Genomic DNA, 16,117 nt, shown 5'->3' on the forward strand with positions numbered 1-16,117 from the left:
GAGAGAGAGAGAGAGAGAGAGAGAGAGAGAGAGAGAGAGAGAGAGAGAGAGAGAGAGAGTGAGTGTGAGAGTGTCCATATTCTACTTGGCTGACTTTCTGCTCCTACCTCTACCTGCTGAATGCTGAGATGACAAGTGTCTGTCACTCTGCCCGGTTACTGCAGTTCTTGGGGCTGAAGTGAAGCCTTCACGTATGCCCGGGAAGCACTCTACCAGCTGAGCTATAGGACCAGCTGGCCTGCTCTCTGCGAGCTCAGACAACAGTAACTCTGCAGGTCTCTCTCAACGCCTTTGCTCCTTTGTCTGCCACTGCAGGGTGCAGACTGAATGTCTGGGGGGGGACTGGTTCTTTCTCTTCTCCCTCTCTCCGACACTTTGCTGGTCTTCACAGCTGCTTTTTAACTGTCCCCGCTGATCGCTGATCGTAACACTCCTCCAGAACTGTCCCCACACTTCTCCTATTTGTCCTCTGGGTACCTACTAGGGACTTCCCAGCATTTCTTTCCCTAGTTCCTTCTCTTATAGACAGGAGGAGTCTTTGAGCACGAAAGGGAACAAATCTCTCTGATGCACATCAGAAAGCTGCGTTGTCTTTCTTTTTCTTAAAGAAAGGACAAGGCCGGCTGGCACTGCCCTCCTACAGCTCTTTCTGCCACCATCTCCCTATCACTAAGTTATTAGGTATGTTCGCATCCCTAAACTAAGACGATGCCAACCACACGACCATTCCTCTGCGTTTGAGGGAGATCCCGCATTCAGTACTCAGCCCCCTCTTCAATTGCAACAATTGTAGGCACTTCTAGGCACATGGGATGTGGGCATAGCATCTGGAAGTGGCTGGAATTGTTGTGATGGAGAGGGGGTTAACACCGCATATGGATGTAATATGACTGAGATAAAATCACGTGCAGTGGCTCACCAGTGTCATCTTGCACTTGGGAGGCTGAGGCAGGAGTTCTGACATGAGCTTAAGACCAACCTGAGCCATAGAGAGAAATCCTGTCTAGACTCATCTACACTATAAAACCTGTATCTGGCACTGATACAGGGTCAGAGAACCTATGGCTAGACAGGTCACTGGCCCCTGGGGAGAATTCTGGTAAATGGGCATTGTATTAAACCGATTCCTAATTAGGTATCATTCTCATAGATAACCATCTCCCAACTCCCATCAGAGACGCTTCTTTCTGTAGTAGATGGTGAATTCACACAGACCCATGATTTGTCAAGGTTCAGGTAATAGGAGACTATAGACTGCTCACCCCTAAAAAGACATCTGTCTCATCATCCACCGCCTCCCAAGGGTCGGGGACAATTGCAAAACAGGGGTCAGAAAGGCTGTGTGAGCCAGAGGGCAGCTGTTGACTACCAGGAAAGTGCTGTGGGACACAGCAGGGGTAATTGCACATACATATTTACAGTAGTTGAGACAGCTTGCATAAGACCTGCCCGAGCTCAAGCCAGCTTCCCCAGCATGGAGAAGGAACGTGGGCATGAAATCACATCCCCAGATAAAGAACTACTGGACAAATGGTAGCTGTGGGAAGAGGGAAATTTCGTTTCCTTTAAGTGCAGGGCTCCTGGTTAGTCAACCATGTTCCAGTGGAAGGTTATGTATGCAAGAGAACTTGGGTAATGCCGGCTGTACTCAATGTGTTTGGAGAGGGAGGGGAGGGGGAGGGAGGGGGAAGGGAGGGGAGGGGAGAGGGAGGAGGAGGGAGGGGGATGAGGAGGGAGGGGGAGAGGGAGGAGGAGAGACAGAGGATACAAAGATGGATGGATGAGTAGAGAGATACAGGTGGATCTGAGAGGAGTAGGGGAGGGCGAAGATGATCAAAATTGTATGTGTGAAATTATCAAAGAACCAATGAAGAATGAGAAAAAAGAAACTGTGCTAAACCAGAAAAGGGGGGGGAGCAGTGGTGGCTAGGGAATGAAATGTCTCTATAGTCTAGGAATTATAATCATGTAAAGAACAGCTTGTATTTCTCTCCTCTCTAGATACGTGCTTATATTATGCCTAGAAACAAAAGAGATGCAGCTGGTGTATGCACAGAGCACACAGAGATGCTGAGCCAAGGTTATCCTCAAATTCCTAACCCCCCTGCTTCCACCTCCCAGGGTCAGGATTGTAGGAAGACACCTATCTGTTTCTTTGTTGTTGTTTGCTTTGTTGTTGTTTGCTTGTTGTTTCCTTGTTTATTTTGGAAAGAACTGAGACAGAATCTCACTTTGTAGCACAGACTGGCCTTGAACTCACAGCAATTCTCCTGCCTGAGTCCCCAAGTGTTGGAATCACACGTCTGAGCCACCACATCCAGCTTCAGGCTTCTGCTCTTGTCCAAGTCAGCAGGGCATCCAACATCGTAGGTTAGATTAGAAAACAAACCCAATAAGGCCAGGGCCTTGGCTGGCAAGCCCATGACAGCTCCAGGCCAAAGGACCCGGGAGAGGAGCCCAGGCTGAAAAATCCCTACCCGGCAGAACCTGAGCTGGATGCCAGTATCCCCTGCCTGTGTGGAGTGATGTCCTCAGCCAGGTGCACCCAGCATTGTGAGGCAGAGGGAAATGGACTTGTTTATTGTTTACTGTCAGATGACATTTCTAAGAACCCTGAGGCTGGATTAAGAAGCAAGTTAAGGAGAGTTGGGATGGCGGACAGGCAGGCAGGCGAGTCAGCGAAGTGTCAGTTTCTTCTTGTAAACAGGCCTAGGTCAGTAAAAGGATCTGACTGAGATGTGTTTGACCAGCGTGAACCACATGAACCTTTCAGGTTTCAAATGGGCATATGGGGATCACAGAGGTCACTAGAAATACGGGAGCTTTAGAGAACGGTCGACCTGGTCAAGTCTGAGGCTAACATTTTCTGTAACTTCCCTTATGTCACCAAATCTTAGCTCATAAATTTACTTTTTAAAGTATCTATGTTTGGCTGTCTCCACACTGATATTTTTTTTAAGGTCTCACTTTGAAGCCCAGGCTGGACTTGAACTCACAATCATTCCAGCTCAGGCTCCCAGACCTTAAATGCCTAACCTAGACCCAGGTTTCCCATCCCGTTCCCTATGGCCTCGCCAGTTCGTCTCTGCACAAAGTCCAAGCTTCCTAAGACCATTTTCAGCCCTACCCCCTCCTTCTTTTCCTCGGGGAAGTACCACTGGCTCCCTATGGCCTCCACGACCAATAGGAAACTTCAGCGTTCATTGAACGGTTTCCATAAGAGAGGCGCGAGCCTGCTCTCCTCCACGCTTTCACTATTCCTGGTGTCCGTACTCTGAAACAGAGTCTTCCTGTGTCGTTCCAACTGAGAGTGCTCCTCCTTTACCTAAGAGGTCAAAAAAGACTTCCTGGGAGACATACCAGGAGGTGGAACTGGGAAAGATGGAAAGTAGAAAAGCATGGCCCGGGGTCTGTCCCCAACAAAACATAAAGGAAGTGTCAGGGTGTGTGGGAATATCATCCGTGGATGATGACTGGTGGACAGTAAATGTCTCAGTGAGGTTGGACACGTAAGGAAAGTACAGGAGCTCCTTACCCTTGGAGAGATCAGACAGACGTGTCCCAGCATCCCAGCCCCACCATGGGGATCTATCAATCAGTGATCCAGTTCCCAACAAGTTTGCCCTTTGTTTGTTTATAGGCAACATGGCCTCAGTATCCCAGACGGGCTTCAAACTCATTATGATGAGTTGTGTTGGTCTGATTAACAATGGTCCTCATAGGCTCACATAATTGCATGCTTAGATACCAGGGAACAGCACTATTTGAGAAGAATTAGGAGGAGTAGCCTTGTTGAGGGAAGTGTGTCACTGGGAGTGAACTCTGAAGTTTCAAAAGCCTATGCCAAGCCCAGTGTGTGTGTGTGTGTGTGTGTGTGTGTGTGTGTGTGTGTCTGTCTGTCTGTCTGTCTGTCTGTCTGTCTGTCTGTCTGTCTGTCTGCTTGTGGATCAGGATCTACATCTCAGCTACTGTTCCAGCTCCATGTGTACTGCCATGCTCCCTGCCATGAGGATAATGAATTAAACTTCTGAAACTGTAAGCAAGCCCCCAATTAAACACTTTTTTAAAAAATAAATAAATAAATAAAGGAGGAACAAAATACTCACAGGAGGAAATATGGAGGCAAAGTGTGGAGCAGAGACTGAAGGAAAGGCCATCCAGTGACTGCCCCACCTGGGGATCCACCCCATAGACAGTCACCAAACCCATACACTTGTGGATGCTGGGAAGCGGTGGCTGGCCAAGGAGCCTGATATGGCTGTCTCCTGAGAGGCTCTACCAGAGCCCAACAAATACAGAGGTGGATGCTTTCGGCCAACCATTGGACTGAGTATGGGAATCCCTGGTGGAGGACTTGGAGAAGGAACTGAAGGAGCTGAGGGGGTTTGCAGCCCCGTGGAGGGAACCACAGTGTAAACCGGCCAGACTCCACCACCACTGGAGCTCCCTGGGACTGGACCACCAACCAAAGAGTACACATGGAGGGATCCATGGTTCCAGCAGCATATGTGGCAGAAGATGGATGGCCTTGTTGGACATCAGTGGGAGGAGAGGCCCTTGGGCCTGAGGGTGTTTGATGCCCCAGTGTAGGGGAATGCCTGGGAGGAAAGACGGGAGTGGGTAGGTGGGGGAGCACCCTCATAGAGGCAGGGGGATGGGGGATAGAATGGGGGGTTCTGAAAGGGAGACTTGGAAAGGGGAAAACATTTGAAATGCAAATAAAGAAAATATCCAATAAAAATATAACAAAAAAATAAAATGAAGAATTGCCTTGGTCATGGTGTCTCTTCACAGCAATAGAACAGTGACTGAGACCATAACCTTAAACATTGATCCTCCTGCCTCTACTCTCCAAGTGCTGAAGTCATACAAATGTTTATTCAATGCTGGGTATGGAACTCTCAGCTAACTAGACAGATACAAAGTGGGTTACATCTCTCCCAGCCCCCACCTCAGCTCTTTGGATGAATGCTTTCATTCTGTTTCCCACAGGTTACAAGGAGACTTTATTTATTTATTTTGGTTTTTCAAGACAGGGTTTCTCTGTGTAGCCCTGGCTGTCCTGGAACTCACTCTGTAGACCAGGCTGCCCCAGCTTACAAGGAGACTTTAAAAGAGTTGCTAATAGCTGGGTGGTGGTGGCACACGCCTTTAATCCCAGCACTCGGGAGGCAGAGAGAGGCAGATTTCTGAGTTCGAGGCCAACCTGGTCTACAGAGTGAGTTCCAGGACAGCCAGGGCTGCATAGAGAAACCCTGTCTCATAAAAAACAAAAACAAAAACAAACAAACAAAAAAAGAGTTGCTAATATCTGAACAGGTGACCCACGGTGTATGCTTCGATTCAGTGTGCTGGAAATTGGGTTTCTCAGGACTTGACCGTAAAGGAACCCATTTCCATTGACTCCTGGGTGTCTTGAGGGAGCTGAGAAACCTGTTGGCAGAGGCTCTGTCAGGTCTGCTGGTGACAGGGCACGCCACCGGGACATCCAGATATTCCCCTGGGGAATGCCTTCACCTGGATGATGTAACCACAGAAGGGGAGAGTCGCATCGCCCACATCCAGGCCGTGCTAACCTGGGTGACCTGGGGATGCAAGGGATGAAAGGGAGGCACTGAAGGTGCTTGGCTTTCTCAGGCCTGCAGCATGCTTCCAGCGGAAGCTACACTGAGATAAGATGCTTTATCAGTAAATCCCTTGGAACTTCACAAGTTTCTCATTATCTCGAAGGGTCATCAGGGATGTCAGTGCCAGAAAGAGAGGGGAGGAGAAAGGCCTGAGGCCCTGTGGTAGGTCAGGGCAGGTCTTCTCAGGGACAACTCCCACTACACCCAGCCCCCTCCCATACACAATTTCCTTTTTTTGTTTGTTTGTTTGTTTGTTTGTTTTGTTTTTTGTTTTTTGAGACAGGGTTTCTCTGTATAGCCCTGACTGTCCTGGAACTCACTTTGTAGACCAGGCTGGCCTCGAACTCAGAAANCTCACTTTGTAGACCAGGCTGGCCTCGAACTCAGAAATCCGCCTGCCTCTGCCTCCCAAGTGCTGGGATTAAAGGCGTGCACCACCACACCCGGCTCTTTTTTTTTTTTTTTTTTTTTTTTAAATGAGAGAACAATATCTCATGTAGCCAGGCTGGCCTCAAACTCACGTTGCAGACGAAGCTGACCCTGAGCTTCTGATCATATTACCTCGACATCCTGACTCTTAAATACAGCCTTCAGCTGCTTCGCTCACTTTACGTGCTGGAAACAGAACCCAAAACTTCATACTTGCTTTTTAAAGACTCTACCAACGGAGCTACATCCCCAGCCCTGGTTTTGTTGGGGGTTTTGTTTTTTATTTGTTCATGATACAGGGTCTCACTATGTAGTTCTGACTAGCCTGGAACTTGCTATAGAGACCAGGCTGGCCTCACATCTGCCTCTGCCTCCCAAACACTGGGCAATAAAGTCATACCCAAATTGGCTTCGAGTAAGATGAGTAAGATGTAAAACCAAGCCTGTTCTTGAGCTTCTCCTGTCTCTGCCTCTTGGGTGATGAGATTACAGGTCTGGGAGTTAACAGTTGTCTCTGATATTGAAACACTGAGCTCTTAAAGCAGAGAGGGAAACAAATTAAAAACTCTCAAAAACTGACCTGATTCACTAGGGCCCACCATGCCAGAGAAAGCAGAGCCCGGCTACAGAGGAGACTCTCAGACCAGACCTACTGCCTGGAAGAATCAGAAGCCAGCTCAGACACCTGGAGTTTTAGAGCAACTGGGGCACCTGAAAAGGACACCCCCTGATCTGTTGAGCTGCCTGTGCAATGTGCCCCAGGTTTGTCAGCCTTTGTGAGCTGGGGTGGGCTTTGTTGATGCAGCTGTCTTTGCGTAACTTCTGCTCCTGTAAGCAACCCCTCATCGATGCTTCTGTAAATAACCACGATACAAGTCTTGGTTTACCAGGGTGGACTATGGTGGCATCCATACTTTGGTCTGTCATGGGTTTCCTTTCTGGGATGAGTTGATGACTGTGTTCTATCTCTCCAGGAAAAGTTTTGTCTCATAACACTATCAGCTGTTAGATAAGACACTTAAGTATTCAGCGTCTTGGTATCATTGCAAAGGTGTAACAAAGAACCCTTGCTTCCTGGATTCAAAGAAACAATGTTTGTAGATACACAGAATGTTGGTGCCTTAGGAATTAGTGGGCATCCTACTTTCTTCTCAAGCTTTGATGTTGACCCTGTGGGAAGGAGGGAGAGCAAGGCCCAACACTGCTTCTACTCCAAGCACAGCCCATGCCTACACTTCCTTCCTCAGCAAAGTTTGATTCTTTTGGCTGCATCAGCCCCTTCCCCTCTGCTGAAGTGGGCCACAGAAGCCATCTGGACCATGAGGCAAGCCAACATTGGGAAATCTACTACACTTCCTTGATGGGAACAGTCCCAGCAAATGTGCCAATGACTTCACTGAGTGAGCAAGCAGGGACTTCCTTGCGATCTCAAACCCAGGACCACAGTGTTCCAGCAGACGGCAGAGCATCTGTCCCTGACACCTGGTGGTTTTCAGGTTTCCCTCAGTGACTCAGACAAGGCCAAAGAGGCAAAGGCGCCCAACTCACGCTTTCTGAGTCATGCTTCCAACTACAGAACTCTGGGCTCTAGCCAGATCTATAGCATAAGAATTTGTCATTGAAGTAATAGACAATTTTCACAAATTCCAGCTCAGAAAGTGCAGGCTTGCTCTCGGCTATCCCATCTCTACTTTGAATAGGAGGATCTGATCTTGGCTAATAACAAATTACTACCTCCACTAAGAACTTACTGTTACGAATATGTGTGGTACTACGTGTGTATACATGACAAACCCACATTTGAAAAAGAACAAACTTAGAAAGATGAGTTAAGGATAAGGCCGGCACATGCCCCTAATATCAAAACTCTGAGGATGTGGCAAATGAACTGTGGGTTCTAGAACAGCCTAGGATACACATATAATTAATTACAAGACCTCCAGGGCACATAGAGAGACCCTGTCTCAAACAGAACAAAACAAAAGACAAAAAAACCCACAAAACCAACCAACCAAACAGCAGGCATATGCCAAGGCAGGCAGATCCCTGAATTTGAAACCTGGTCTACAGAGCAAGTTCCAGGATAGCCAGGGCTACATAGAGAAACCCTGTTTCAAGAAACCCTGTCTCTGGGCTGGAGAGATGGCTCAGTGGTTAAGAGCACTGACTGCTCTTCTAGAGGTCCTGAGTTCAAATCCCTGCAACTACATAGTGTCTCACAACCATCCATAATGAGATCTGACGCCCTCTTCTGGTGTGCCGGAAGACAGCTAAGGTGTATTTACATATAACAATAAATAAATCTTTTTTTAAAAAAAGAAAAGAAAAGAAACTCTGTTTCAAAAAGAACAATAAAGGGTTTTGTGACAACTTTCATGTCACTACAGTTCTGGGGGGACTGATGCCCTCTTCTGGCCTCTAAGGACACCATATACATAAAGATACCTAGGCACAGACACAGACACATTATTATTATTATTATTATTATTATTATTATTATTATTATTATTATTGATAGGGTCTCTCTCTATAGCCCTGGATGTCCTAGAACACAAATATAAACCAGGCTGACCTTAAACTGACGAGATCTGCCTTCCTCTGCATCCTGACAGCAGGTATCAAAGGGATATGCCACAATGCTCAGCTAACAGTTTTTAAAAATACAGGGCTGGAGTGATGGCTCAGTGGTCAAGAGCACTGGCTGCTCTTCCAGAGGAAACAGTGAGTTCCAGTGTTCCAGTGCAGTCTGAGGTACATGAGACATGTCTCAAAGAAACATTCACCCCTCTGAAGAGAAACCAGAGGAACAGGGGGGAAAGCGCTTGGACGGTAGCTGCTAGCTTTAGCTTGCTTGCTTGCTTGCTTGCTTGCTTGCTTTCTTTCTTTCTTTCTTTCTTTCTTTCTTTCTTTCTTTCTTTCTTTCTTTCTTTCTTGTTTTGTTTTTCGAAACAGGGTTTCTCTGTGTATCCCTGGCTGTCCTGGAACTCACTCTGTAGACCAGGCTGGCCTCGAACTTAGAAATCCACCTGCCTCTGACTCCCGAGTGCTGGGATTAAAGGCCCATGCCACCAAGCCTGGCTTTAGCTACTTTCAATAGACCACCCAGCCATCTAATGAACCATGCAGGATAGAATGACAAACGGAGCAAAGCCATATTTAGGGAATGCCACACCCTGTCTTGAGACTGAGTATCTATTTCTGGAGCCCTGGTAAACAAGGATCTTTTGCTTAGGAGCAAAATCAGATAGCCCAGTGCAAAGGTACCTTTCTATAATCCTAACATCCGGGAGGCTGAGGTAGGAGGGTCACTGAAAGGGTGAGGTTGCCTGGATTCATAGCTTGCAATGCACAGCAAGATCATGTCTCACACAAAACCGCAAACCTTTCAATCTCAACATTCTAGAACTGGAACCTAAAAGAGACTGGGAAAGCCTTAAAGAAACACACATGCAAGGGGGAAAGAAAGAAAAAAAAAAAAACCTTATATAAACGTATATTTGGGAGGCAGGCAGGGACAGTCCCTCTTCTGGTCTCTTCTGGTCCCTCCTGGTCAGTTCTGCAGACAGAGCTCAGCACCTGGGCTTTTTCTTAAACATGAATATTGAGAGGTGCCAAGTGTTCTAGGTGACTTTTTTGTTTATTGTTTGAGACAGTGCCTCAATTGTATAGCTCTGGCTGGACTGGAACTCACTGTGTAGACCACACTGGCTTTAAACTCCTAGGGATCCACCTGTATCTGCCTCCCTAGTGCTGGGATTAAAGGTGTGTGTCACCACACCTAGCTGTTTGCTTCTAAAACCGGGTCTTATTCCCATCTGGCTGGTCCCAAACTCCCTAGATAGTTAAGTATGATCTGAACCCCTGATCCTCTAGAGTCCTGGGACTATGAGCATGCGCCACCACTCCCAGGTCATGCCGTGCCAGGGATGTAGCCCAGGGCTCCGTGCATGCAAGTTCTCTAGCAGCTGAGCTACATCCCCAGCAAGATTCCATGTAATCTGTAAGCCTTTCTGCAGATCCCAATGGTTCCCTCTTCCCTTCAGGGTCACCTATGTCACCACCATTAAAATCAAGTCTCTCAAGCAAAGAAGATCTACTCTGTGATGCCAGTCTTTGAGACGTCTGTTGATTCCTGGTGGCGTAGTTTCAGCTACCTATAACCCTTCCGCTCACTGAGATCCTGCTCTACTTGTAACCATGGATACCCATATTACACTTTTCTAGGCCCAAAAGTAAGAATGGAGAAGGTGCTCTCCCCAAGGGCCATCTAATGCCCAACAGGGCCATCGCTACTTCAGGAACTCTAAAAAACAAAAACAAAATACACAAAACCAGCACGCATTACAGAGAAGCAACCAGGTATAAACGTTGCCTCGGGTAAATCCTTCTAAGCAAAACACAAACAAAAACCCACCAAACAAACAAAACGCTGGTATTCTCAGGATGGGTTCTTAGTTGTTTAAAAGTCTGAGTGACGTGAGGCCCTGACTCAAAAAGGAAAACACAGAAGGAAATTTTTATCTAAAATATTTAATACCTTTGAAGGTTCATGCTTCATTCTGTAGCCCAGGCTGGCCTGGAATTCATACTTTGTAGCCCAGACTGTCCTCGACTCCTAGCAATCCTCCTGTTTCTGCCTCTTGAAATAAGGGGTAGTAGTGCCTACCCTCTGGGATAATAGGAGCAGGGGCAGGCCTGTTTGTGTATTTGTGTGTGTACATCTTTTAAAGGCAAAATCTCATGTAGCCCAGCCTAGTCTCTAACTTGCTAGGAAGCTAAGACTGGCCTTGAACTCCTGATCTCCTGACTACCTGCTAGGATTATACATATATACCATCATACCCAGATATCCCTTCAAGTCTGAAATACCATAGCCTAGGGACCACAGAGCTGACGCAGACCAGCATCTCCCTCCTGACTTTTCAGGGAACTAGCCTTGGTGTTATCTTCCAGGTAGTAAGTACTCAGGTGAAAGTCACTCCTTCAGACACAACTCTGCAGATCTAATCTGCCTCGAGGAGGGGAAGGGTTAGAAAGCTGGGGACAGGGGTAGGAAACAATGAACAGCTGCTGATATCACAATGCCATTGTATTTGTTAAACCCATAGACAGGATCATTCTTCCTGATGAGGTGGAGATGGGACATCCTTTCTTAGTGCTGGGCAGTCCTTTTCCACCTGTACATAAAGCAGCAACACACCTTAAAAAAAACAAACTTTCCAGTCCAAAGTGACAAATCAATGCAGAACCCAGCAGACAATATCACTTTTTGCAAGGTCACCTCTCTATCTATCTATCTATCTATCTATCTATCTATCATCAGGATAGATTCTTTTATGGATACACAAAGGCTTGGGGTACAGAAGATGAAAACTGAGTCTTAGCCACCCATCTCTTGCGTGAATGTGATCGTCTAGCTCAATCTGGTTCCTGGACAGAACCCTATACATTTTCAGTAACGGGTCTCAAATTTGGCTCCTATAAGTTTATATCCCCTGAGGCAAAAACAAGACCAATATAACCTTTTGTTTACCCAGCCTTCCAAATACTGGCAGATAGAAATCATGTGCCTCTCCCATCCTGCCCTTATCTTGCATCCCCACTGCTTACAAGGAAGCCTCACATGACATTTCACTCTCACCCGCTCAGCAACCTGTCCTCTTAGCTAAGTGTTGTGTGTAATCACAGACCCAATGCATTCTAGGTCCTATGAACTAGGAGGGTAAGGGGCAACCTCAGGGGTTCTCAGAGCCTTACCCTAAAGATAGCTTTGGCTTTCTCATTTCTGGACCAAAGCGACCATCTAGGTCGGAAGCATTCTTCTCACAGCTGCTTCCGTGAGTTATTTACACAAATGCCCAGCAGAACATCGCGTCCGTGATCTGGGGGGTTGGCACACCCTGCTGCCAAGCAATTGTACTACTGTCGAAGATTAAAAACACTCTGTGCTCTTAGGCAATCGCCCAAGTTCAAGGTTTCAAAACTTAAAAAAAAAAAAAGGAAAAGGAAAAATAGATTTTTAAAATAGACCTCTCCTTGTAACTGTTTTCCTTTTGTGGGTTTGCAAGCCCACCCCGGCCGCACCGGCCTCCCGGGTTCCTCTACAGTTATTTACAAAGCATAGCAGCTCCCCGACCTTCTCGGAAATTTCCCTTTGCCAGGAAGGCGACCCAGCCGGCCAGCAGAGGCGGGAAGCCCAGAGGCTGCGAGCCCTCCACCTAAGCCTGCGGTGCACAGACACGTGCGTGCGACAACTGGGAGCACAGACTGGCACGTGAACTCAGCGTGCGGCACAGCCCCGAGGGGAGGAGCGAGCACTGACCAGCTCGTGGGCCGGCCGTGCGCCGCAGCCAATCTACGCAGACCTGCCTCTAGCCACGCCCCTTTGTTGACAGCGGCTGAGTCCTCGGCTGACCTCTTCAGGATGCTGAGACAGCGGGCAGAGCTGCGCAGTGCTGCCCACTACTTTTCTGGGCGCGAATACAGTAGAGGATGTGGTCCCTGTGTCCCTGTATGGGATCTCGGAGACGGGGGTCCTCCTCTACACTAGGTTGGGGTGTCGGGTTCTTCCGGATTCTCTTCCCTGGTAACCACTTCAGGACATAAGCCTACCTTCTCCATCGCTTCCACCCCCATAGTCACTCTCAGAAATCACAGGCAGAAAAAAATGTTCCAAGAGTTGACATTCAATCCACTGAAGTGTTTGGTCTGTTTTTGCATTCTGTTACTTTTTTGAACTAGACAGGGCTTTAATCCCAACACTCTAGAGGCAGAAGCTGGTGGACTTCTAGGAGTTTTAAGACAGCCTGAGTTGCATAATGAGTTCCAGACAAGCCAGAGCTAGATGGTGAGACCTAATAAATAAGTAAATAAATAAGTTAATGATTAATTTTTGGAAGCCAAACGTGGCGGTAGTCCACAACTATAAGCACAGTGCTTGGAAGGCGGAGGCAGGAAGATCAGAATTTCGGGGTCATATTATAGTGAGTTAGAAGACAGTCTGGGCTACATGAGGCTCCATCTCAAACACCAGTTTCAAAATGTGAGGTTTCTTCATTTAAATTTTAGCGAACATGCGAAATAATGGGTTTCAGTGTAAGATTTTCTTACATATATGTCATTGTAGCTTGCTATTATTATTATCTTCATTTGGAGGGACGAATCTTGCTGTGTAGATCTTGCTGTTGCCCTCAAAACCAAGTTCCTCCTGCTTTAGCCTCTGTAGCCTCTTTAACCTCGTGCTGGATTTCAGATGTGCACCTCCATGCCCAGATACAAAAAAATAACTTTTTGTTTTTTTTTTAAAGTAGTATGTGCTCGTTGGGCAATGATGAAAAGATACCAAAAAATTACTTTTTTTGTTTGTTTGGTTTTTAAACTAGTACATGTTCAATGGGCAATAGTTAAAAGAACATCAAATATCTGTGGTGGTATTTCCTTCTAAATTTCCCTATCCGCGAGATACTTTATAATGCCTCAGGAGCTCTGGTATTTGACCTCACTGATTGCCCTTTACAAAATGCCATTGCTCCTGGTGGTCATCAGATATTATCATTAAGAATTTTACTTTTCAAAAAAAAAAAAGAATTTTACTTTTCTAATTAAAATAGCCAGACTCTGGACATAGTGGCTAGGCTAGCCTTGAGTTTACAAGTGATCCTCCTGCCTCAGACTCCCAAGTTCTGAGAGACAAGTTTGGAAGAAAATAACACCAGGAATATTTGATGTTATTTCAACCATTGCACATCTAAAATTGTTTGGAGGACAGCATCTTTCATGTCTACCAGATGCCTGATACAGTCTCATAGTCTTGAACCTACAGCTAGCCCTGAGATCCAGCAATTCCACAAAAATAAGTACCATTGCCAACAAAAGTCAGATTAGCCTAGAACTTGCTATGTAACCCAGGCAGGCTTTGAACTTACAGAAATCCTCCTGCTTCATCTTCTTAAGTGCTAAGATTACAGGCATTAGCCACCATATCCAAATCACACAGTGTGATTTTTAATTTTTTTTGTATGTTTTATGTAAAGGCCACTCTGATTATATTAATTCTCAACTCCACCAGAGGTGTAGGCTGAGATGGAACTCATGACTTTTCTTCTACCTCTGCATCTTCAGCACCAAAACTGGGGATATGTTCTTATTTATACATGGGGACAGGACTCATGTGCGCACACATGGAGGTCAGAGGACATCTTTCTGGAGTCCATTCTTTCCTTCTATTATGGGAGTGTCTGGGGTCCCACCCAGGTCACCAGGCTTAGCAGCGAGTGCCTTTACCCACAGAACTGCCTCACCAGCCTACAGCCTGGTTTTTAAAAGGTCTAATCAGTCATTCAGTTTTTCTAACAGAAGCCAGGAAGAAATACACAGCCACAAAACATTCAAAAAGGACTGGTCTCCTTGCTCAGTAAAGTTACTTGTTTGCTAACACTGAGGTACGGCAACATTGTGCCACTGTGTTACTTATGAGCACTCATTCTGAAGTGAGTGCTTGGGAGTGTTATAAGGTTAGAGAATAAGTTGGTTTCCTATACAGCAGTAGCAGCTATGTGACCTTTTGCTCAGTCAAATGATCTAGTGAAGAAGCTTTCATATAAACCAGCATCTAACAAAAACATGATCTCAGCTAGAAATGGATTCCCTCTGGCACTCTCCAGTGACATCTAAGCCACAGGAAATGACATGACACCAGCATGCCAGACTCTTGGTAGAACGCACACTGACTTGTGTTTAAGTGGGTTATTTTGCTATTGTTGTTGTTTGAAACAGAGTCTCACTGTGTATCTCTGACTGGCCTGGAATTCTCTATGGAACCCAGGCTGGTCTTGAACTCCTGGAGATCTGCTTTTAAAGATGTGATGCTATGCCCAGGCACTATAAGGGGGCTATGAAACAACAAATTGATAAAAATTCTTCTTTTGATTTGTTATTTATCTGATTGTGTATGTTCAGTCACATGTGCCAAGGCCAAAGAAGGACATCGGGTGTCCTGCTTTGTGACTCTCTCTTCCTTATTCCTTTAGAAAGGGCTGTCTCTGAACATGGAGGTCTGTTAGCAGCCAGTCTCTTCCTGTCTCTACCCTCCACAGAGTTCCAAGTGCCCATGGCTACACCCTGTTCTTTATGTGTGGTAGAGATTCTGGAGAAGCTCCCTATGCTGTGTGGCCAGCCTGCTAGCCCACTAAGCCATCTCCCCAGTCAGTGTTTTTGATTTTCTTCTATGAAGTCTGTCAGGAGGAGGGTGCAATTTGTTTTTTTTTAAATCTTCCATTATATCTCATGTCATTTTGATCCTACAACCCAAAGCTATGAAATGAACTTGGATTCCCCCTTTTTGCTATTCAAACACAGGTTTCTAAACCCATTTCTCTAGGATGAGGCCATCTAGGTGTATCGTGTGGGTCAGCTGGATAGACTGCAGCTACCTGCTTCTAGTTTGCCTGGGAATGTAAGTTTAATGCATGGCTTCTGATAGGAGGGAAATCCAACACAAATCAGAAAGGGTTGTTCACTCAGGTTGCAGGTGAACTTGGTCAGCTGCAGACTGCCATGCTGGTGCAGAAATCCTGGTTTGGGTTTTACCCTTCTCTTCACAATGGAGCCCTTTACATTTTGTTTATGTAAATGCGGGAAGGATAGGTAATGGATGACTGACTACTACATACTCAGAAATGTCCAGAAAATGGGAACTTAGTAAATATTTGTTGTCTTGCTTGCAAAGTGGCATTTGTGTGTGTAAATACAGCATACAAATTTTTCTAAAACTCTTTATTGTGTTCCTCAGTCCCATTTGGAGAGAAGGTCCTTCTTTCTTCCTTTTTCTTCAGCACCTAAGGGCACAACTGACCAGAAGTGCCCTACCTGCTAGAAGTGGTCAGTTTTTTTCAATTTTTTGTTTTGTTTCCTTAAAGATCTCATTGTTGTTGTTGTTGTGGATGTTGTTGTTACTGCTGTTCTTGCTGTTGTTCCTGCTCCTCTTGCTGCTGCTGTCCTTGCTGTTGTTGCTGTTGTTGCTCCTGTTGTTGCTGTTCTTGCTGCTGTTGTTGCTGCTGCTG

The sequence above is a fragment of the Mus pahari genome, chromosome 16, assembly GCF_900095145.1.
Source record: "Mus pahari chromosome 16, PAHARI_EIJ_v1.1, whole genome shotgun sequence".
Classification (NCBI taxonomy): Eukaryota; Metazoa; Chordata; class Mammalia; order Rodentia; family Muridae; genus Mus; species Mus pahari.